This window comes from Solenopsis invicta, chromosome 16 (genome assembly GCF_016802725.1).
Source record: "Solenopsis invicta isolate M01_SB chromosome 16, UNIL_Sinv_3.0, whole genome shotgun sequence".
Lineage (NCBI taxonomy): Eukaryota > Metazoa > Arthropoda > Insecta > Hymenoptera > Formicidae > Solenopsis > Solenopsis invicta.
The window spans coordinates 1240001-1262698 of NC_052679.1; the positions used below are offsets into that span (position 1 = coordinate 1240001).

Sequence of the window (22698 nt, forward strand, 5' to 3'; positions counted from 1 at the left end):
TAGTAAAATATCATGATATTGATGGTAAAAGTAAATTAAACATTTCTATATAGTAAATTACCATTATAATGAATATAACTTTTTCTAACATTTGTTTACTGTTTATACACTAATAATAATGAATAGCTACAATTTGCTTGATTAAAATAAATATATAGTTTAAATCGATATAATAAATAACTATAAATTTTACTAAGTTATGGTAATTGCAACCATTTTTTCTCTCTCTCTAAATTAGAAAACAAAAATATTATACATCGTAATTTTTCTAAAAAAATATATAAATAAAGTAGGAAAGCAAAAATGTTTGTTCCACTGCTACGTCCGAGAATCTCTACATTTCACACCAGTGTGCGCGTCGAGGCTGTGTCGCGCGACGCAAAACGGCGGGAACACGAAATTCGTTGCACAGCGAAGATGACTATAATCAATGACGCGACTTAGAATGGAAAATATCCATCAAGGTGAATCGGGCGTGAAACGACATTCAGCGCTTGCTCGCGGCCAGGCCGTACGTAGGTACGTACGTACAGCCGCCGCGCCGATGTAATTATCATGTAATAGCGTAATTTCACTATGGCGGATAATTAACCGTTTGAAAATAATACCGCGGAACCGCGGAACGCACACAACGCAACCTCGCGCCGAATCCTTTCGTCGGTTATCGGCGCGCGGACTGCAACACCCGCCATGCTCGGGCTCGGGTTTCTAATACGTATCATTATTCTGCTTCCTTTTTCGCAATCGCGCCAGCGGCTCGCAGCTCTTAATTCCGCGGAGCCGTATGAAAATCGGAATCTCGAAAGGTAGCAAAACTGTCTCTATTTCGGCGTGCAAAGTATTCGGCGATCTGCAGAATAGAGTCGCGATGCATCACGTGGCGATAGAGGCTGTGAAAATAACGGTCCAGCGCAGATTGGCATTCCGAAAAATTCCGGTTGATTCAGAAATCTATCATTCTATAAAAAGTTGTACAAAGTTGAGATTTGTCGAACTGGGAGATAAACGAGTGATTCATCGAAGCTCTTTGCGGAGGAAATCGCGACGGACGCTTGGTTCGATTCGACGAAACGTTACACCGACGACAGTAAATTTTTTGGTACAGAGAGCCGCGCCAGTCTAATTGCGCAGTTATTTTGTTAAGATAAGGTCGTGACAGCTTCATGGCCGCGCTCCGTCGTCTCTTCGTCTCCGTTTCTCAACGCTCGCGCTCTCCCTCTCCCACATTGGGCAAGAAGATTAGGCGAATTATTATTATTTTAATCTGCGCGAGCGCAGAATATCGCGGTCGCGGTCCGATAGCGCAACCTAACTTTCATATCAATATTTATTGTAAACGATAAGATTAAACGGGGAATTTGTTATTACTCGGCTTGCTTCTCGTTATTTATATTGTTACGTCACGCGCCGAGCCGAGCTGAGCCGAGCGGAACTTTGCTCGCCGTCGCCGTCGCCGTCGCCGTCGTCGTCGCCGTCGTCGTCGCTGCCGCTCCGCTTCGTATGTGCTATATAAAACGCAGCGGTTCTCATTCGGAACTTCGTCGCTGCGGGCGAACATCCACGCCGATCGTTATCGCCGAAGATCATCGGACAGATAAAGTCGCCGGTGAAACGAGCGTCAATTATTCGCGCTCTTCGCGGGTGAAGATAGCCTCTTTAGCGCGCACGTGATTCCGTATTGATCTCTTGTTCTCTCTCTCTCTCTCTCTTCTTCTCCTTCTTTTCTTCACTCACCGATCTAGTAATCGACAAACATGAGCGTGGACTTTGAAAACGTTAATATCGTTATTATTGAATGTACGAGCTCCATTTTTTTTTCTTATGTTTTATGCAATATCTGGATTTTCTCGGCGAAATTGGAATCTTTTCTTCTCTGATGATATTTAAGTAAAATACTTGGAAAGAGTTTAATTGAATAAAGATGCAATTAACTGCAAATTGTCAAAACGTTCTCGGCTGTGTAATTAAAATAATGATGCGATCATTTTCCGATGTTTTACGTATTTATCGCCTCTTCGAGACAAGACACATTATTACACCGTTTCCACGACTTTTGACGTTTCTCCCCTACGTGCCTGATTAATCGTTTGGCTCGAGGGTTCTGGAAATCACTGAAATCAGTGAGAGCCGCGGCCGGCATATTTTTCTTATTACGAGAATAAAAGTATTGCGCAAGAAAATGGCCGAGTGCTCATGATATGACCATAAAACATCGAACCGTACCGGCATTATTAATAAACCGTATAGTGGTTTATTGCGGTAACTATAGCCGAGTCGCGCTGTAACATGCGCTCACCCACAAACACGCGTTGTGCGCGCACACAACGACACGACGGCGCGAGCGGACGTATACACGCCCACACGTACCGGAGAGCGTACACGCACGCACATGCATGGACGTTCTTTCGTGCCGTTGTAGCTCGTTGGATCATGTTCTACGGTCTCGGGTGTCGACAAAGCCGGTCAATCAAGTTCAATTCTAATTAAAGATCGCCTGTCAACGCGGCGATCGAAGCTGCCGCGGATGATAATTTTCCGGAAAGGCCGCGACCGAGAAAGAAAAAGAGGGAATCGATGCCTCCTCTCTCTTTCTCCTCCAGTTTTTCACTCGCCCCATCTTAATTCCCTAATCTTAAGGGGATGCTGAAATCACGAATTTTACCGACTGAACGACGATTCACGATACATACATGCGGTTTATGAAATATCAGGATGTCATTGTACGCTACTACGTACGGATTAATTTTTGTATTAAAGTAATTAGTGTCTAAATCGAATTCTAAAAGCTCGATGTTGTTCCTTCGCGCAATCTACATGCCTAGAGACTTCAATTTAATAAATACAGACTGTAGAGCTTTTGTACCAAGCAAATATTCGCCACGTTTGTCTAAGAAATGACAAAAAAAAATGTGAGTTAAAAAACTTTTTTTTCTGCATAAAGTTCATACCGTAGACATGTACAGAGAAAAAGATCTCTTCGGTTTTAATATTCGTTAGGTTTAGTATTTATTTGATTGAAAGTTGCTAAAAGTTGTTTTATCGAAACAACGTATGCTTATACGAGACATTATTTGTTTGAGTAAAAATTTTGTTGTTTAATTCAAAAAGTAACTCTATTATTGGTCGTATCTATTGATTCAAACATTGGTTTGTTTGGTTCATTTCAAATAAATTTGTTTGGATGCAATAAAATTTATCAAGTTGAAAGAAATCGTTTTCTCTGTGTATTAATATATATATTATACCTTTAATTCTGAATTAGGATTTTTAAATCTATATATAAATCTATAAAAATAATACATATAAAAAGTTGTAACGAAATTATTGCGTTTAATCGGTAAAACGGGGACAGACTTTAGGACACGCTTAATTGCACGGGCTGCCGAAAAGTCATATGTGCGCGCGAACGTTGGCAGATTCGTCGATCGATTCTGTTTTTTTTTTACTTTGGCACGCGTAAATATCACGGAGCGAGAGATGGCTCCGATAAATTATTGGGCTGTGCAACCTGTTATATTCCTATTTTAAAATTATATATCTATTTCTTACATCTTCCTGCCCTACTTACCCGTCGCAACATATACAGAGCGTCCTAGATTTGTAGCCGCGGATTCTTCGACTTCGGATACACGTAATCGATTTTATTATCTGCATTATTAAATATTTTGGCAATTGAGACGCGAGTCAAGTTCCGATTTAAAATAAAGTGCCGGTACGAGCGCTCCGATGAGATATATTTCATTAAACCAAAGGTTTCGCGCCGCTTATTTCGTCTGACAATTTAATTTTCATGCTGTGTTTATTATTCAAAACTTACTAATGCCTTGATATACGGGCGATGTTATATAAATGCTAATGAAACGTACTGCTATACAATTGTATTATATTAATACCTCGGAGGCAACGCAATCAATATCATTCACTTGAGAACAAAATAGGACAGATATCTCATATCGGGGTGTACGACATCTTCTCTCTCTCTCTCTCTCTTCCCTCCCGCATTGCAATCGTCAAAGTAGCGTCCGCGTCGCTTGTTTTCTCGCGCGTCATTTCAAGGAATTGATATAAAGCGCTAATATAATCACTAATAATTGTATTTTTCCGTCTGTCTCTTTCTCTTCCTTCTTTTCGCTCTCGCGCGAGGAAACCACCATCACCACCGCGGCCGCGGAGTTTCCTCGCTCTTGCTGTGCCTTTCCGTCGCAACGCGCAACTACATCTGGCAGATTAGAAAAAAGCCTCGACCCGGCCGAGCGGTAACGTGGAGCTTATCGATCGATAATAATTTAATGATAGTTATTCCCGACCGGGCGCTGTTATTTCTCTCATCGGGACGCGCCCCGGCCGCCGCCGCCGCCGACGACGACGACGACGACGACGACGAGAGAAGTATTTTTGTTTCGTTCTCCGGTCGCCGGGCCGGGGCTGGAAAGTCGATTCGTCACGAGGCATAGAAAATACGCTACTTCATTCTTGCCGTAGTAACTCAGCGGGGCAGAGCTCTCCATCTCTCTCTCCCTCTCGTTCTCGCGCGCGATTTCCCGAAAGCGCGAGGAGGAAACGGCCGGAGATCGAGGAGCGTGGAACGCGCGCGGCGAATAGATACCGTATACGGAGAAAAGGGGGAGTGGAGGAAAAAGAGGAGAAGAAAAGCGAGAAAGAGAGAGAGACGGGCAGACAGATGGACGGCGGAGGGAAGGAGAGAAAAGAGAAGAAACGCTACGTTTTCAGCTACACGTACGTGTGTAGAAACCGCGCGCTCGCGCACACACGAGAGTACGCAGCAGCAGCGCACGGGTACTTATGTATAGAATTAAATATACGATACATTATTCATTTTAAGTTCTTTCTCCTTGCTTGCCCGGAGATTGTATGCATTATACGTACGCGCACATGGAAGTCTGCCGACTATCTCTACCGACGCGGCGCGCTCGCGCTTGCGAACGAGCGAGCGAGTGAGCGAGCGAGTGGAGGCTGATCGGGCGGGCGAGCGAGCGAGCGAGCGCGCAGTTATAACTTTTTATTTTAAAGATGGCAGGGGCTCATTTGCAATTCTATGCCGGACGTCGATATGCCTGATTTATCGTAACTATACTTATACCGACCCCGTACGCTTCTGCCACAATTTATATCCGGAATATAGACGTACGCGTCCGGCTGTATCCTCCTGTGTGCGTGTATACAGGGTGTCCTGGCGATCCTGGCTCCCTCGACGATCTGAGAACTGAAGAATCGAGTCCAGCGAGATGACGGTTGTTACGCTCGTCGCCGCGTCGTTCGAGGCAACACCGATTGCCAAGCAACCGCGTTGCGAACGAACCAGAATTTTTCCACTTTCTAAGGAGACAATTTACTTTATCGAGTCCAAAAAGACTCGTCTTTAAGATAAAAAGTATATTCAAGCAATTAAGATGTAACTTTTAAGAAATATCAAAGTATTTATTAATTTTTGTAAATTATGCACATTATTCAAAGATTGAAATAGAATAAAAGTGATCTGTGTGAAATCGCCATTTTGTCAATTTCTAATTTTTAACACAATATACAGGATGCACACGAACTCATATAAATTGAGAACATTTTTTGTTTTCGTTTCACGTTATTCAGTGGCTCTCAATCACTTCCGCAGAGGGGATCTACAATTTCCAATTTAACGCTATCTACACATCGTTTACACTGGATAGTCCGCGATAATTAGAAATATCATTATAATCTACAGAAATCATTGAATATTACTACAAAAATTGCATCTTAATTGCTTCAATGCTCTTCTTGAAAACAGATCTTTTTCCGGATTTAGCAAAGTGGAATTATCCTCTTAACTTTAGAGCGTTGCTTATATTTTTTCTGACTTTAATACTTCTTACAGGAAACATTCATCCACATAATTAAGAATTTTGTTTACACTTCTAATTAAGAATTTTTTACATTTTTTTACTTTATAGGTTGCAAGATGTTAGAATAACTAAACAAACATTCTTTTTTATGTAGAAAATTTTGTTAAATATTATTTTAAAATATCAAATTTTAATGACACACGGAAACTGTACTAAACTTGAATCAGCATCTGGGTGAAAATTAACTCACGGTAGTACTTAGGGTTAGACGAACTCGAGCTTTGTAAGTTCGAAACAACCTCTACAATTCCTCGGATTGATCGTAACTGCAGATTTTATTTGTGGCATCGCGAACGCATTATTCAGCTTGATTGCCGCGGCAATTAACGTCGACGATTAAAAAAAAACAAGGCAAACACTGCCTTCAGACACGTCAAAGGAGTATTAACTGAAAGAAGGCGCGGCGAGACACCCCGTACGTATTTTACCAGAGGTTGCGTATGTGTGCACTGCACGTACGCGGAAGCAGCTGGGAGGGTTCTGTGCGTGGCGGTGAAAGGGAGCGTCTGCACCCTCTTCTGCCTCTTTCCACCATTCTCCGCCTTCGCGTTTCGCGAAACGACGTGAAAAAGCGCGATTTCAACTTCCCCATGGAAATCGCGTTCTCTCGCGTGGGCGTCGCGCGCGCGCCCAACAAAATTTGAGTTTGCGCGTACACAATTAACACCCACCAAGTTTATCGGACACGGACGGAAAACGCGCTTTTCACGACTACCGCCAAGTTGCCTGTCTCTCCCACCCTTCTCGCTTCGCGAAAGTCGCGAGTCTCACTTAAAATTGGCTGTTTAAAACTCCTATCGCACGACTGGCCTGTGTCCATTTTCACGCGGAAAGAACGGTTTTGCTAAAGTCTATAAACTTTTTTTCCAAAGATAATTTTTGGTTGGGCCACCGAAATAATTATGTACAATTATCAAGCTGATTGCTGGAACGTCAAAACCTTTTGCAGCATCGCGCTCATCATTCTTGAACATCCTTCAAAACCGATACACAGATTAACTTTGATCTCGGTTTAACTAACGCTAATTCTTAGAAAAACATAAAGAGCGATAGTTCATTTACATAGGTGGAAATGAACATTAAAGAATTCTTTTTTTTTTTCTTTGCAATAAATCAAAGCCTACGACCGGGGGGAGAAAAAGTGGCCGTGGTTTTTTCTAGGAAACGTTGCTCCCTCGTCTTTCCGCCGTAAAAAACGCAAATTGTAGAGAAATTGATTATAGCAACGATTGCACGTAGCTCGTGAAACTACTACTCACGAGGAGTTTGATTGCGAATCGAACGCGAGCGCGCGCGTTCTAAAAAAGAAGGAGATCGTAAAAAAAGTCGGCCGTAAAAATGACGTGGCAGTTGAGCAATGCGTGCATAATGCCGACTATTATCTGCGAGCGAGCGCGCGCGCATCTTCCTTTATTATCTTCTTTATACTCGATACGCTACAGATCGTAAAGATCGCGGCAATAAAAAGTATTATTTTGTGCGGCGCATAACGTTATGCGCCTAACTCCTCTCTTTCTCTCTCTCTCTCTCTCTCTCTCTCTCTCTCTCTCTCTCTATCTTCCCCTGTTCTCAACCCCTTGCTGGAACATACTTTAATTGCAGGGCGCTGCTGGCGCATAAAGAAAAAAGCGAAAGAAAAAATGAGAAAGAGAGGGAGGGATAGAGGGAGAAAATAAAAGTTTTATTTTATTTTCAATGGGACACTAATTACACTTAGTACCTGGATAGCATAATTAAGGTACGAGCTCCGCCGACAAGTTCCGCGAGTTCGCCGCCGATGACGAAGTTCGCGCCCGGCAAGATAAGTCGATTTCAGGGGACACGAGGGGGAAAATTGAGGAAGGGGGTCCGTCGGTCGGTCGGTCGATCGATCGGTCGGCGAGATCGACCCGGGATGAACGATCGGAAAGTCCTTAACCCTCCCCTTCGCCCTCCCTCGTCACCCCGTCGCCTCGCTGAGCCCATTGTTCGACTTATCGGCCTCCGCCACGTGCTTTACATAATGGCGGTGTTGAAAATGCGGTTTAACGATATCTAAACACGAGTAGCGGAGCGTTTTAACGGAGTTTGGGGTGTCAGCCGAGGCTGGCTCGCGGTGCGAGGGGGAAGGGAAGGGTTGGTAGCTTCGCATTTCGGCAGATATCATCCCCACCGATACGACTCCATCGCGAACGAGCAGAACCGGATATACGCGTTCTGTTCTCACATCCCCGCGGGCTGCATTCGCCTCTCCTCTCCTGCCCCCCCCCTCCCGCGGTTCCTCGCGCGCGAACAACGATGCGTTCGTGCACGCGCTGCGAGGAACAGATATCGGTTTACACGCGAGCGATTATTGCCTTATGCCGGGGCCGCCGAAATGTTACGCTAATTGAGACCCCGGACGAGCCACTTCGCGGCGGTGTATCTCCGGTGAGCCGTGTTTCCTCAGTGAGAAATAGCGATCGCCCGCGGCACTCACCTGTCTTAACTCCCGTGTAAGCGATACCGGTATACCACCTTGCAGCTTTCTTCAACGGAGATTTATTAACTCTCGTATTTGCACAAGCAAGAATTATGTAGATTGCAAACAATTTCTTTTCTTGCGTCTTCTTTTTTATCAATTCGCTCGATATTATCCTCGTGCAGAAAATGTCCGGCGCTAAAGGTGAAGTAATATCTCATTCTCGGACTTAGTCATTACCTCAATAGAAATAGAGATTGCAAGCTCAATTGAGATATTCGAGAATTGAAAGGTATAGGAGAATGGAAGGGTGATTTATGGAGAAATTGTTGATCGTTTAATTTTCAGATTTATTTATATCCTACGAAGATCGCGTGCGCGACACACGATATTGAGCTGTTGTCTCGAAAATCGACGTCTTGTTCCATGAAGAATTATTTGATGAATCCTCCGCGTGCGTTTTGCCGAGTCTTCCGTCCGTCATCTTCATTCGTCGCAATCTCGCGAAGATTCCGCCACGAAACGCGCGCCACTCGTTAAAAGCGCACGCTAGAGATATCGTTCTTACTGAAACTGGGTTTAAAGTCGTTAACCGCAAATACGCCAAAGAAGCGAGATTGGCGAGACCGCGTTGCAGCTGTTTAGCCGCGTCCGAACCCGTAATTTACGAAACGGATATATGCCAAGGCGGAATCGGGGAACGAGGGGGAGGGGGAGGGGGTAGGGGAAGAGACGGGAGGAAACGATCGGGAAAACGACCGAAGAAGGAACCGATCTCACCCAATCGTAAATCTTATTAGCCGCGGTCGGCCCTCGGAACATTTCGTAATTGATTAGTCGGCGGGCGCGCGCAAGCGGCGGATATTCTAAATTACACCCATCTGCCGGAGCCAATCAAACAATTATCCGTAATTTTATATATCGTTCCGAATATTATATTGTATTGCGCCCACCCTTACGCCCACGGGCTCTAATTCGCGGCGCTGGCTGTCATTACACGCGCCAGCGACACATTGAACGGCGGAATTGTATCCTCCCCTCCTCCCTCCTACCCCCCTTTGTCCTAGGATGGTCCTCGAAATAAGAAGTGGTGCGGATAGAGCCGAGGAACGGCTCAAGGAACTTGTTCTGTCGAGACAAAGCGTGTGCGTGTAATAGTGGCATTATGTTCCTATTTAAAAAGGTCGCTTATAATGCCAGATAAATTACAGATCGATTGATATATGTAGATAATTTATTCTGAGAATTATGCGTTCCCTGGGGCGACGAGACAAATACACGTTGAAACAATGGAAATTTTTGTATTATATTTTGTTTAAATTTTTTAATTGATTTATAATTTTAATTTTTAGAGTACTGAAAAAAGATGAATTTTTACAAAGAAGTACACAAAAAAAATTAGTCAAATCCACATTCTCATATAAATAAGAGTAACAAAATTAGGATTACAGAATTTAATAATTCTAAATATTTTTTACATTTTTATTTTAATGTTATAATAGTCAAAAAAACAATGATGATTGTTTTGATAAATGCAGTATTAAACAAAAATTACTGTAATAATTACAGTAATTTTTATTACAGTATAATTACAGTATAATTACAGTAATTAAAATTTCTTTCTTATTTCGAAGATGTCATTTTCTATTCAAAATTTTTTTCAATTCTTAAAGATCATTATTGAACTATGATAAATATATATATATATATATATTTTTTTTTTTATGAAACTGTACACAACTTTTTTATGTAAGCAAGTTACGCCTACTATTACATTTTTTTTTTTTTAAGAAAAGTTTTTGTTGGTTTGATACTAATTTTTTTTCCATGCCAAGATAATTATCATTGCTCTTTCGCGTCCGGCAAAGTGCGGCGCCGAGAGTTTCGGAAAAGTCCGATCACCGTTAAAGCCCCGGCATATGGCGGTACGGGTATCGGTAATTCGAGCGCGAGTTAATTCCTGCGCGGCCGTCGGGCGGCCGTGTCCGCGGAGTTTCATTTTCAGCTCTCGCATTATGTTGTTGGGCGGATGTAACGATTTAGGTAATTTTGCTAAATACATCGATTCGAGATAATTGGGAATTATTAATTCGCGGTATGCGCCCGCCGGTAACAGAAATAATTTCATTCCGACGCGCGGATCGCATCCGGCATACGCCGCGTCGCATCGCAACGCCCGCAACGAAGGGAAATCATGACGCACAGGGCAGGCCGCGTTCTGCATTCTGCATCCCTTTTTCCTTGTTGTCGGCCTTGATTGATCGAATCGACCGCGTGATACGGCAGTTGGCAAAATGCGACCGAAGAGAGCCGCGTCTGTCGCTGCTGGTGTCATCGATACGTTTGACGAGAGATCAAATCAGGGGACATGGTACGTGATTTTAACATTGAAATGTATACGTGCGTTTCTTATCGCAAATTTAGAATGGTGGTGAAACCTCGTTAAATACGTTAATTAACTGTGATATTTTTCCGTCTCTACGTGTGCGTGCGTCACACGGCACGTTTAACTTTAAATGTGCTCATTTGTACTTCAATCTACGATAACAGCTTTAATTTTAATTAATTTTTACGTTAGACGAAAGAAGCTGAAAATGAGGAAAAAAAATCCACGAAGAGTTATATATTTTAATTCCTTGTGAAAGTAAAAATAAGTTCTCTCAAGTTAGTATAAGAAAGTATAAATTCCTATATTACTTTTAATATAGCGAAGCTTATATAGACATTTTATATGTGAATGAGCCACAGTTCTCTCTCTCTCTCTCTCTCTCTCTCTTGCTTTTTCTTTTTTTCTCAATTTCTTCGTATTTTAATAGTATATTTTGAAATTAATTAGAATCGAAAATTCTAATAGGAAAATGTCGAGAATATGTTAATTTTTGAATTAAAAATTGGTTAGAGTTATTGAGTTACGTGCTAAGTAAACTGTACCTTACATATACTATAATTTGTCCATACACTATTGATCTAAATAGCTCAGAAGATATTGATCTTTGCTGCGTAGCTTATTTTCTTTTAACTTCTTACCTACGCCATCTCATTTAGTATTGATAAGTTGATTACTCTGAAATTGTAATTGTTACATTGTAAATTAATGTTTTTTTTTTAATTTGGGTGATTAATTATTTAATTTGAATGAATTATGAAGTGCAATGTTAAATTAAAAATCGAAAACTGTTTCTGTTTATTTAGATTATTTTGTATTTGGCGTAATAAAACAAAAATTAAATTATATTATATTAAGTTATTTTGCTGCAAATTTTCTACGTTCCGAGAGGAACGAAATTGTGCGATTTTAATAAATTAAGAAGGAGAGTCGTTATATTTCTTGCAGCAATCCAATTTAATTTTCTTGATTTACATATTAAAATATACAATTTCATTTCTCTCGGAATGTACATTTTTCAAAAAGAGTAATAACAACACATATATTATTAATATCCATAAATATTTTTTCGATCTAGAGAGCGCTAATAAATTTTTGTCTCCAAATAAACCATCGGATTTAATAATTTTTACATAGAATAATTAACTAAATTTTTATTAAAAGGGAAGGTTAAATAATTTATATATGATGTTATTTAAAGTGCCATTTTTAGGTCGGATCTTGATGCTTAATAATATTTTTATATCAATTGTTAAATACATTTTTCAGTTCTATTAACTATATGCTGATATGATTGTAAGATCTTAAAATACTATCGCACATTGAAGTTAAAAATAATATAATTTAATATAAAAATAATAATAACTTAATGCGATCGTAAACATAATAATAATGATAACATATTTACGTAGGCTTTTTAATCTTATATTTTAATAGTGGTACTACAAACATCTTAAAAAAAAAAAATCGTAAAAAATCTATTGCGAAAAATTTGCAAAATGGTACTTTTTATTTCCCGTTTACATATTGGCTTAACATTCAATTTACTATTATTAAAATTGTTATTAATAATATATATGTCTCTTACTCGGGATTAATCATTATATCTCGTTCTGATAGTCCTCAAAGTACAGCGCATGTACGACGATAGTTCATTCATCAAAATTAGTGGAAAGTGGGAACAAAGAGTGGAATAATTCGTTACATTTGTTTTGTAACGTTAAATTTTTCGTAGCGGTCGGCACGTTTTTCGTGCTCACGCATATAGCCCGCCAACGAAATGCGTGCTTAAATCGCTGCACGTTACGATTCTCTCGCTGAGATTCGAAGCGGCAGACGGTGGTCACAGTCGCTTCGCGTGTCGTGAGTTATTGTCCCTCGAAGCGTGATTGACGATTAGCGACGCATTAATTAATTCCCGCGATTGATGTATAAGTAGATCAGGACGACAGCCGCTCGAATCAATCGCGCAATTTATTCGCTCGAAGGCGAGAATCGAGATGATAAGAACTACAGCTGTTTCTCCACCGGTATTCGAATTCAGTAGCGTATTTCGCGTCACGCTTCGATATATTTCCGCCGGTTTAAGTAATATCTGCTGTTTCTAGATCAGAATATCACGCAGATCATCGCGTCGTATATCGAGAAGCGCAAGTAGCGGAAAATATGATACATTGATCGCGCGTATCGCTTACGCAGCCAGAAGGCGCGAAGAATGGAATATACATTCGGTGTATACGTGTTCATTCTATAGTTAAACATTTTGCGGAATTCGTTCTTAAATATTTCGCGGAATTTGTTTCTCGCGATGTATGTAGCGTCTTATTTGCATGTAAATTCTTCGCGTGGCGAGACTCGAAGCAAGTCGCGCTCGTGACAAGTATTACGCGATACAAATACTCAGAACTCCCGCACACGCGCACGATTGTTTCCTGCGATTATTAAAATCGGGAGATATCGGATCGCGGGTTTAATTAACTCCGCGATTAATGACTCGTATCGAGGCGACCGACGGCGATCCATCGCGGAGCAAAATGTTCCGCGCTGTTCTTCCAGCGCAGCACACACGTCGTAAAACGGATATCGTTGCGTTTTCATGCGACTCGTGCGCGTGCGATCGTAATTAACTGTGTCTTTGCGAATGAGTGTTACATATGAGTGCAACGAAGCAAGCTGAGGGGAGGGAGGTGCAGGCAGCGGCAGTGCAACCGTTGAGCAAAGAGGTGAATAACTTCTTTATTATTGTATACTTCTTATTTCCGGAATCGATCGTTTGTGATTATTCTATACGCGTGATAGCTATTATTTTTTTATATTGAGTATTTATATATAATCAACTGGACCAATATGCGAAAAATACAAAAAAACCTTTCTTTTTTTTTGCGTATCTATAATTATAAATTATATTAAAATTTTATTAGATTGTGTTTTATTATCGTCGCAAGTAGCATGAAAGAAAGACTTATCTTTCTACTACTTGTATTTACTACTTGTATTTATAATGATGTTTTGAAATAAAGTATACGATTTAACGAAGTTTCGACTTGCTCTATGATTCCGCCGATGCATATCGTATCCATAAGTTAGTATTTTATTTTAATTTACAATGATAAATCTGTAAGAATTATATGAGATATTTATAACATGCATATGTACATATACATATATTAAATTAAGAGCATAAAAATTTCACTGGTACATCTCATAGATCTGGTATTTGAAATAATAAAATAAAACTAATAGATATTAAAATTAATATTTTATCCTGGAAATATTTTCGTATTTTTTTATAGTTTCAAAATATTCTCATGATTACGAGATAATTACGATTAGTTATTAGAAATTTACAGAGTTAAATAAATGTAAAAATGTAAAGAAAATTATAAAATATTTTACAAATGATTGAATAACTTTGGGACAAATTATGAAACAAGAGAGATGCATGGGCAGATTTTTAAAAAACACAATTAAAAACATTACAAAAGTATATAATAGTATTTTTTGATATTAAATACAATTTTTAATATTAAATACATTATAAATGATTAAAGCTTTGAGTTTATTGTTCAGTTAAATTGTGCGATAAACGTACAAAAAAAAGAGCAAATATAAAAACTATAAAATAAAATAAAATGTTTATATTTTTTAAAATTATAATAAAGTTTTTATGTAAGATCTTATTTAATAGACGAAGAAGATTGAAGAAGAATTATGAAGAGTACACATTTATGAGAAATAAAAATAAAATTGTTTTTATAAAACATAGTAGGAAAAAATTATTAATACTCAGATGTTCCATTTTGTTTCCTTTTTCATTTTTAAAAAATTTTTTTAAATTAAAAATTTAGTTTTTTTACATCTTTCTAGAGTTAAACATTATATAAATATTTACCTCACACACATTTTTTAAAAATATGTTTATGACAACATTCATAAAAAGATTAAAAAAGTATTTCATGTAATGTATCTCAAAAAAATTTATTTAAAAAAGCTTTGATTGTAACACAATTGCAGCTATTTATTTTTATAATATGCTTATTTTAATCTAATTTTTTTTAAATTACTCATTTAAATTTATTGATAACTTGATTTCGGTCAATCGACAAATCGATTTCATCGTGAAATATAATAGTTACTTTTTTTATTTCACTAAAAATTAATTGAGCAAAACCATCTTAAAAACCATCTTGAATATAAACTAAATAAATTAACAAATGATATATCGATATACATATAAGCGCATATATAGGCTTGATAAACGAGAACTCGATATCATCAATTTATAACGCGAATATTTCTTTAACTTGTCATTTTCATATTGGAATATCTTCAACTCTATTTTCTACAACACACCGTTGAGATATTGCGCAGTGGTCATTGAACATCTTATATAGAATTTTTATCTGTTTTCCGCTGTTTTCGAGTAGACAGTATTGCATTTCATTGATTATACGTGTCTAGAATTAAGATTGCGAAACATTGTATTTCGCGATTATTATTAGATATTAGCGAGATGTGGGAATCAAGGCATTTTAATATAAAATTGAATCGTTGAAACATAACTTTAATTAACATTGTAATCAATATGGGTTGACTTTTAATACATAGAAAGATTTTTATGTAAGGAAAGTAATATTGATTATACGATATAAAGCCATTTTAAATATAGTTTTATGAAATTGTCAATATGTGATTCGAACATTATAGATTCGAAATTTTCAAATAGTTTGAATTGTTCGAACAGTTCTTACATCTCTTTATTAAATATCTTCCAATCTTATATAAATATTTTGTGCTTAGGTTTTTTGATGAGATACAAGATGTATCGAAAATTTTTTTTCAAGGTTTTTACTTTTTTAAGAGAGCTGTCCTTAACTTTCGCCCTTTCGTCACTTGAGAAGGCACCATGGATAGAAATTCTTTCGTAACGAAAACGATAACCGACGCTCCGATTTGTCCCCTTTCGACAAATCCCAATTAGAAAGCCGCCGCTCGATGTCGATCGAGTGCCTCAGATTTTTCTTTCTGACCTACTAGCGCTCTTTTATACGACATTCTTCTCTTCCTTTTCTTTCTTATCTTCTATCGTTTATCGATTCTAAGAACGAAAAGCGAATAAACTCACCGTTGACGTTTCGACATAAATTCCGTTCGGCTGCATGATGAAAATTAAAGTGCGACAAGCAGAGACAGAGAGAGAGAGAGAGAGAGACGTCTACACATATCCAGTAAAAATGTAGTTGAGCAGTGTAGCTCGTGGCTACGTCACGAGTTAATGAACATCCGACGCAAGTCGAACCGAATCCTGCCCTGTCCTTTTTTTTTCTAAACGGGCAAACATCCTATGGAAAGCAAATATGTCGAATCGTTTAGCCCACGGCCATCGGAAAGAGACTCGGCGCGTTGCCCCGGCGTTTCGCTAGGAAAAAGTCCAAGTCCGCGCACGAGCCTCCTCGGAGATTGGCAGACGTCCGCTTTCGCTTCCGTGGTTTTTAAAATCTGCTAATTGATATTTTGCCGCGGGGATAATAGGGCTCTTCGCTCGCGGATTCTCGTTCGTAACACTGCCGTATGAATTTTCGCATTCGGCGAAGGAAATCATCGCGTGAGCCAATCAGAGTTCCGTAAGACGCGTGCCTGTGGAAATGTCAATTCGATTTTGCTTCGAACGCGAACTTTCACGAATCGCGGAGCCAATTTCAGCGGTAAGGAGCGTGGATCATTTCGCAAGCGCGACGTCCGTCCGTCCCGTCATTTGTTAATACGCGTCCGCGTTTCGCATGATCGCTCGAGAAATCGAATTTCCACGGGCAATCACGGGCTCGCGTGAAATTTAGTGGCCTGTGCGGCTAATAAATTTATGACCGGGCTATAACGGGCCGAATTTTGAATCAATTGACATCGGGGAAAAAAAATAACAGTCGGGCGACGCGCGCGTAATTCGCGCCAGCTCGATGACTTTTATGACGGGTGATTTTTTTTTCCCCCTCTCTCCCCACAGGAATATACGTTTCCCGACGCCGCCGATTCGTTAAATCAGCCGCGGCGCACCGTCATCCGCGATGAATCGAACACGTTAGACGATCACGATCGCCAATCTCGCGCGACGAGCGGCCGATAATAGCTCGAGCGTAATGTTAAATGTAGAAAAATACGAGCAATTAGGCGAGCTCGTATCGGCGCCGTCCCCCTTTTTTTTACGATGAATTTTATCGGGAATCTCGTACTTTCCGCGCCGTAATTTAGACTCGAAAGCCCTCGAGTGCAAAAACTATATCCGAGTACATATTATTATTCGGAGAAGCAGTCGCATTTCGCTCTCTACGGTTTATAACGTTTATGTAAAAAAACCCCGGCGTGCGCGAAGTACGAGAAGGACAAGAGAGGTAACGCTGCGAGCCGGGTAACGTTTATTCATAATTTCTGCTAAATGCGCGCAAAGCTCTATTTATTTCCGCGCGCATTGATCGCATCCTAATATTATTTTCGCGCGTATCTCGTAATGGGATTTTTCCCTAGGAAGAAACAAGAAAATTACTCTCTTTTACTTCACTCTTTACTTTAATTTATCTTACTTTACCTTGTTTTTACTGACGAGAACTGTGTAATCCGTGTCGTAAGACACGTCCGGTCTGCATGTGACCTCCCCAGCCCTCCCCCCGACTCTCCGACCTTCCTCCCGGCCACGGTGAGAGTCTCCTCTTCTCGGCGTATACTAATAATAATAATAATAATAACAATAATAGTAATAACGACGGAATGTTATTACGCGCAATAATTTTCGAGCACGTAATCGTTAAGAAAGGACGCCCCGCGGTAACTGCGTCCATAATCGTTATCGTTACGGTTTACGTCGCCGTGCCGGTCCCGTCCTCTCCTCTTCTCTCCTTTCCTCTCCTCTTGCCGGTCCCCTCTTCCACTCGGTTGTCCCACCTTCGCCCCATTAACCGGACCTCCCCCTGCGTTCTTTGATTTCATCTCGGCCAAAAAAAAGTAACGAATCCTCCGCAAGAGCGGAGGACTCGTCGTCCGCCGTAAAACCTACGCGAAACAAGGATCGACCGTCGCGTCGTGCAGTATCGCGCGCGGGGAACATTTTTAGCGGCGCGCGTCCACCACGTCGTTGTTTTACCGCGCGCGCATTTTTCATCCCGATTATTTAGTTCACGCACAGATACGCGGAATTATATTACGGCGCCGCGAACAATATTCCCCGGGTGGATTTTTATATAAAATAAAACATTTGGACGCAATTTAAGTTAATTTGTTTTTATTACGGAAGATAACAAAGGTGAGCGGATAACTTAGGATTTGTTTCTAGAAATAAATAAGGAGCTATCGTTGCTCTGCTGAAGGAAGAAACGGAAAGGTACGTGAGTTGTAGTGTTTCTCATAAACGGGACGCATTACGCCTTAGATATTTATGAAATGAATGTCTCTAAAAGAAAAAAAAATTTCCGCGAGACCCGCGTCATTTTTTTCTCTTTATTTTTTGGGTCATTCTTTCGGACCGAAGCAGGGGACGGTTCCCGCTGATGCAAACGTGTGGGGGTGGCACACGTACTCGAGAGGGCGTATTAGTTTCAACGATTATTAGAGTTAGTTCTAGGCGAATGAGTTTCATAAATGCTCGGGGAAAACTCCGGCCGTATACTTGTATTTATACGAGAGTGAGGAGAAAAGAGCGAGAGAGAGCAAGAGAGAGAGGAGCGATCACGAGGGGGGGGGGGGATGACGAGGAGGGTTGAGAGAAAGAGTGAAGCGAGGGGTACAGGGGGGTGGAGGGGGAGGGAGAAAACGACGGAGGCGAAGTATCCATCGTTCTGCTTCGTCCCCGGGGGTTGGGCGCCTCCCCCTCCGCGGCCCCTCGCTTGCTCCTCCTATTATTATTATTTTTTATCACAATATTTGCTTTTCCCACATTCTGTTTTATGTTAATGGTCGCTCCCTGCTGCTACCCGCTCCACCAGTGCCTCTCTCTCTCTTTCTCTCTCTTTTCTTCTCTCTCTTTCTCTATCTCCCCCCCCCCTCTCGTCCCCCTCGCAGCCCCCCATTTCATCCCGACGGCCGTCGCTTCGTATGCATGGCCTCAGGGAACTTTTAGCATTTTGTCTCGAATTTAAAAAGTTTTTCCACCTCTCCCTACTGCCTCGTCCCGCCGCGTTGCGCCCCGATCTCCCTCCCTCCCCTTCCCCCCGTCTCGTCGCGCAACCCTCGTTGTCGTCGTTACGTATCTCTTCCGTTTCGTTTCGTGCACGCCTACATGCGCCCTACGCTCGATTCTGTCTCGTAAACATAAGAGGGGAAAAATATAAAGAGACGTGGAATGGAAGGAAATCACCCCCTCTCCTTCTCTTTCTCTTTCTCTCTTTCGTTTCTCATATGAATTCGTGGCGAAAAAAAATTCGCCGATGAAAGTGCGATAGAGCGACTGGATATACGGTTATACTTATCGTTTTTTTTTGTCCTCCTTTGGTCCCGATCCGCGAAGTTTCCCGGATGAGCGGGCCGAAAATTTGCGAGACTGTAAATTATGAATTTTTCCGTTGCAAAAAGAAAAACTTTAGAATACCATAATGTTCCGAAACCATCGCGACATCTTGAATATCTGATCCGGAGAGGGGGAGGGGGAGATTTAGAATCGGCTGAAAGTACAATGTGAACATTTATTTTCTTTCGTAATTTCAATCTGCAAAGAGTTTCGCAATTCTGGAATCCGTAATTTTCTTTCTTGTAGATGGGGGAAATATCTGTTTAACATAATCCACTCGTTTAACATAAATAAACCATCGTAAGGTCTACGTTATATTCTCCCGAAGTTGGATACGATCCTTACAAAATACTTAATATATTTCTCGAAGGAAGAAACTTGATGCCGTTGGCATGAGAGTGCGCAACATGAATTCGCGTTTTTCTCTTAATTTCAATTCGCGATCTCTTCAGAAGGTGCAGAGCGTTGAAGGAGGAGGAGGAGGAGGAGGAAGAGGGATCAGACCGAAATCCATAAGTTAAGAATTTTCCACCGTGAAGGAAAAAACTTTCGAATGGCACGGTGTTTGGAGCCCATCCTCCGACGGAGGCGCTTTCTCCCCTCTTTGCCGCCCCCAAAGTTTCGTAATATATTACGCGTTTCTCCGGCTCGTCGCGGTTTTAACGGCGCGCGGTGTGCTCCGGGAACAAATTGGAATTTTTACGTCTGAGAGTCGGTGGTGTGTCCCGCCGCATCTCCACCTTGCATACGCGATCGTTACGCTTCCGTCCGCGCGCGGCTTCGAATCGAGTCATACGTTTATTTCAATTTTATTTTATTATCGTCGGAGTCGCCTCCCCCTCCCCTCCCCCTTTACATCGCGCGGCGGCAGCCCCGCGAGTCGGAGACGACGCGACGCGGAACTCGCGCGGAGAGACGGAGAGGAGAGCGAGACGCGGAGGAGACGAGAAGGATTATCTGTTTACTCTCGACGCATTGAGTCGTAATCTTGCTTACTTTATATTAAAACCAGGATTGCTTAATCCCGGATGAAATAAGACAGGGTGTAGCTATCACGTCAGTCCGTCTTATAAGATTCATGCATTTAATTAGAAATTAATCTTTTATTCATTCGTAGTGTGTTCCTATGATACTAATCGTTTTATTAAACGGACTACGTCAAGTATTGATATTTAATTAATCTTTGTATGCCAAATGTAATTGAGAGTTAACCTTGCTAACAATGAGATAGTATGCTGTAAAATGTTTATATTTTTTTATACGTGTATTAATTTTGAAAATTAAATAAGCTATCGTTTAACCATTTAAAGTTTGAGATTATTAAGTGTACAAGGTGTAAAAAAAGTCTTTTATAAAAAATGTGCACTACATAAGATATTAAAATGTGTAGACAACGCTCTTGTCGAGTGGGAAAACGATTTCGTCCGGAACAGATGAAATCCAAGACGGAACCTTCCGAAATCGTGAACAAGAATCGGCTTAAGCCTTCGATGTGTATAAAAATTGCGCTTTTATGCGCTCGAGGTGGATCGATTCCCGGTCTGCCATCGGGCGTTTCGACAGAGGGATAACAAAAAAAGGGGCATCGGCAAAAAGAGGGAGAAAACAAAAAAAAAAGAGCGAGCAAGAGAGAGAGAGAGAGAGAGAGAGCACGGAGGGATAAAAAGTAGAATAGAATTCCTCGTATGCCAGCTCCATAACTTTTGACGAGTTTCAGCGAGTCGAAACCGTGGCGAGATGTGGATATAATTTTATCCAGTTTTTTATTGCGGACATGTTGAACTGGTAAGGGCTTCGATAGCAGCAGCTGAATCGGAAATATTGCCCATAAATATCGGAGATACCCACCCACGTGTGTAACTTCACGCACGTGCAGCCCCGCGCTGTACGTACGCACAGGCACACGGCGCACACATTCGTCTCGCGTAAACGCATATACACACACGCGCGCACACGCGCGCGCGATAGCCGGTCGCGGAATCCACGCTCGCGTATACCTGCAGATAGGCAGATTCGTATCGTCAATCGTGGATACCCTATACAGCCGCCCTACGTCGCGTCCCGTATCTATTCCGTGGCGGCTCTATCATGAAATGGATTTTTTTTTCAAAATCGCGAAAGCGTCTCCCTCTCTTCTCTCTCTCTCTCTCTCTCTCTCTCTCTCTCTCTCTCTGTCCCGGATCACCCTTTGGTCCCCGTAGTCCTGCCATCCCTCCCCTGTCTCTCGAGTCCCCTTCTCGCTCTGGACACCCGACTAGGTGTCCTTTCCTGCTCGCCGCTACCGCCGCCGCCGACGACTCGCTGACTGCAGTCGCGTCGCCGGATAAAAATGTTTCGAATTCCTCGAATCGGCCGCGATTAGTTTCTGTCTCGATTGTTTGAAACAGAGAGAGAGAAAGTGGCGCGCGCGATATCGACACGTCGTCGATATAAAAGTTCCCTTATTGCTTCGGGCGGCGGGAGAAAGAGAGGAGGGGGATCGAGTTGCACCGTGTACTTCGTAACGGGATAAAAAAAAAAGAAAGATGTTAACGATGACGTTGGAATCCGAGAAGAACCGCGACGGTTACGTAAGATCTTGTTCTTTATGATTTTAGCTATTAGTTGCAACGTCGTTCGTTTTTACGGGACATGGGAGCTTTTAAAAAGCTTTACTCTCTCTCTCTCTCTCTCTCTCTCTCTCACCGCGAGAATCGACAATGTGCTGTTGCTCAAAAAAGCAGCGGAGTCGTTCTCAAGGACGAATATCGCGACGAGCAGCGTGTTACGGCAGCAAAAGTTAATGAAGAATGTCCGGGCTTTACTGCCACGCTTTGACCTTTGACCCTGGGATTTACAGTTAACCCATCCTTCCCAATCAGAAATTACAATCATGCGTTTGCGACTCGCGCGCGCGGCCCAACTAATTGCGCGTCATATATTTAAGTTGCGGCTAGATCAAATGCAAATTGCGGCATCCGGGGTTTATACGTACTGCGAAATTAATCCGTGATATTTTTAATTGATTGGATCACTAATTACGGCCGCGTAATCGCCAGTCACAAATTCCGATCGCGCGACCGCGCGCTCCCTGTAATTAGATTATAAAAATTATTGGCGCGCCGATATTAGCAGAAAGATTTCCCGGGTTCGTCCCAAAGACCTTGCTCGTGCTACGGCGCGCGCCTCCTCGCCGATTGTAATTTACATAAAAATTAGCAATCGCGATTCCGCCGGTTAAGTTTATGTAAAATGAAACACTCGGCTATACCGGCGCGGCGCGCCCGGGCGCAGGGCGGCCTTTCCCGAGATTTGTGCAGCACGCTGCTCTCCGGCAGCCACGCGATTTATGTCGTCGCAAATCACAAATCGAAATTTAAGGAGAGATATTGACAATATATGCATTAGGGATCTCATCTATTACACACGCGTGCCTACGAATTTATTGGCCATAAGCGCGAATTAGCAATTAACTTGCGCGCGGCGCTGTTATCTCACGCATCAG

The 22698-nt window shown here is 41.5% G+C and overlaps 1 protein-coding gene across 5 annotated transcripts in view; it reads left to right on the forward strand.

Moving 5' to 3' along the window:
* Positions 1 to 22698, forward strand: part of LOC105196084 (protein bric-a-brac 2) — a 354868-nt gene that overhangs the window by 127899 nt on the left and 204271 nt on the right. The window lies entirely within an intron of this gene.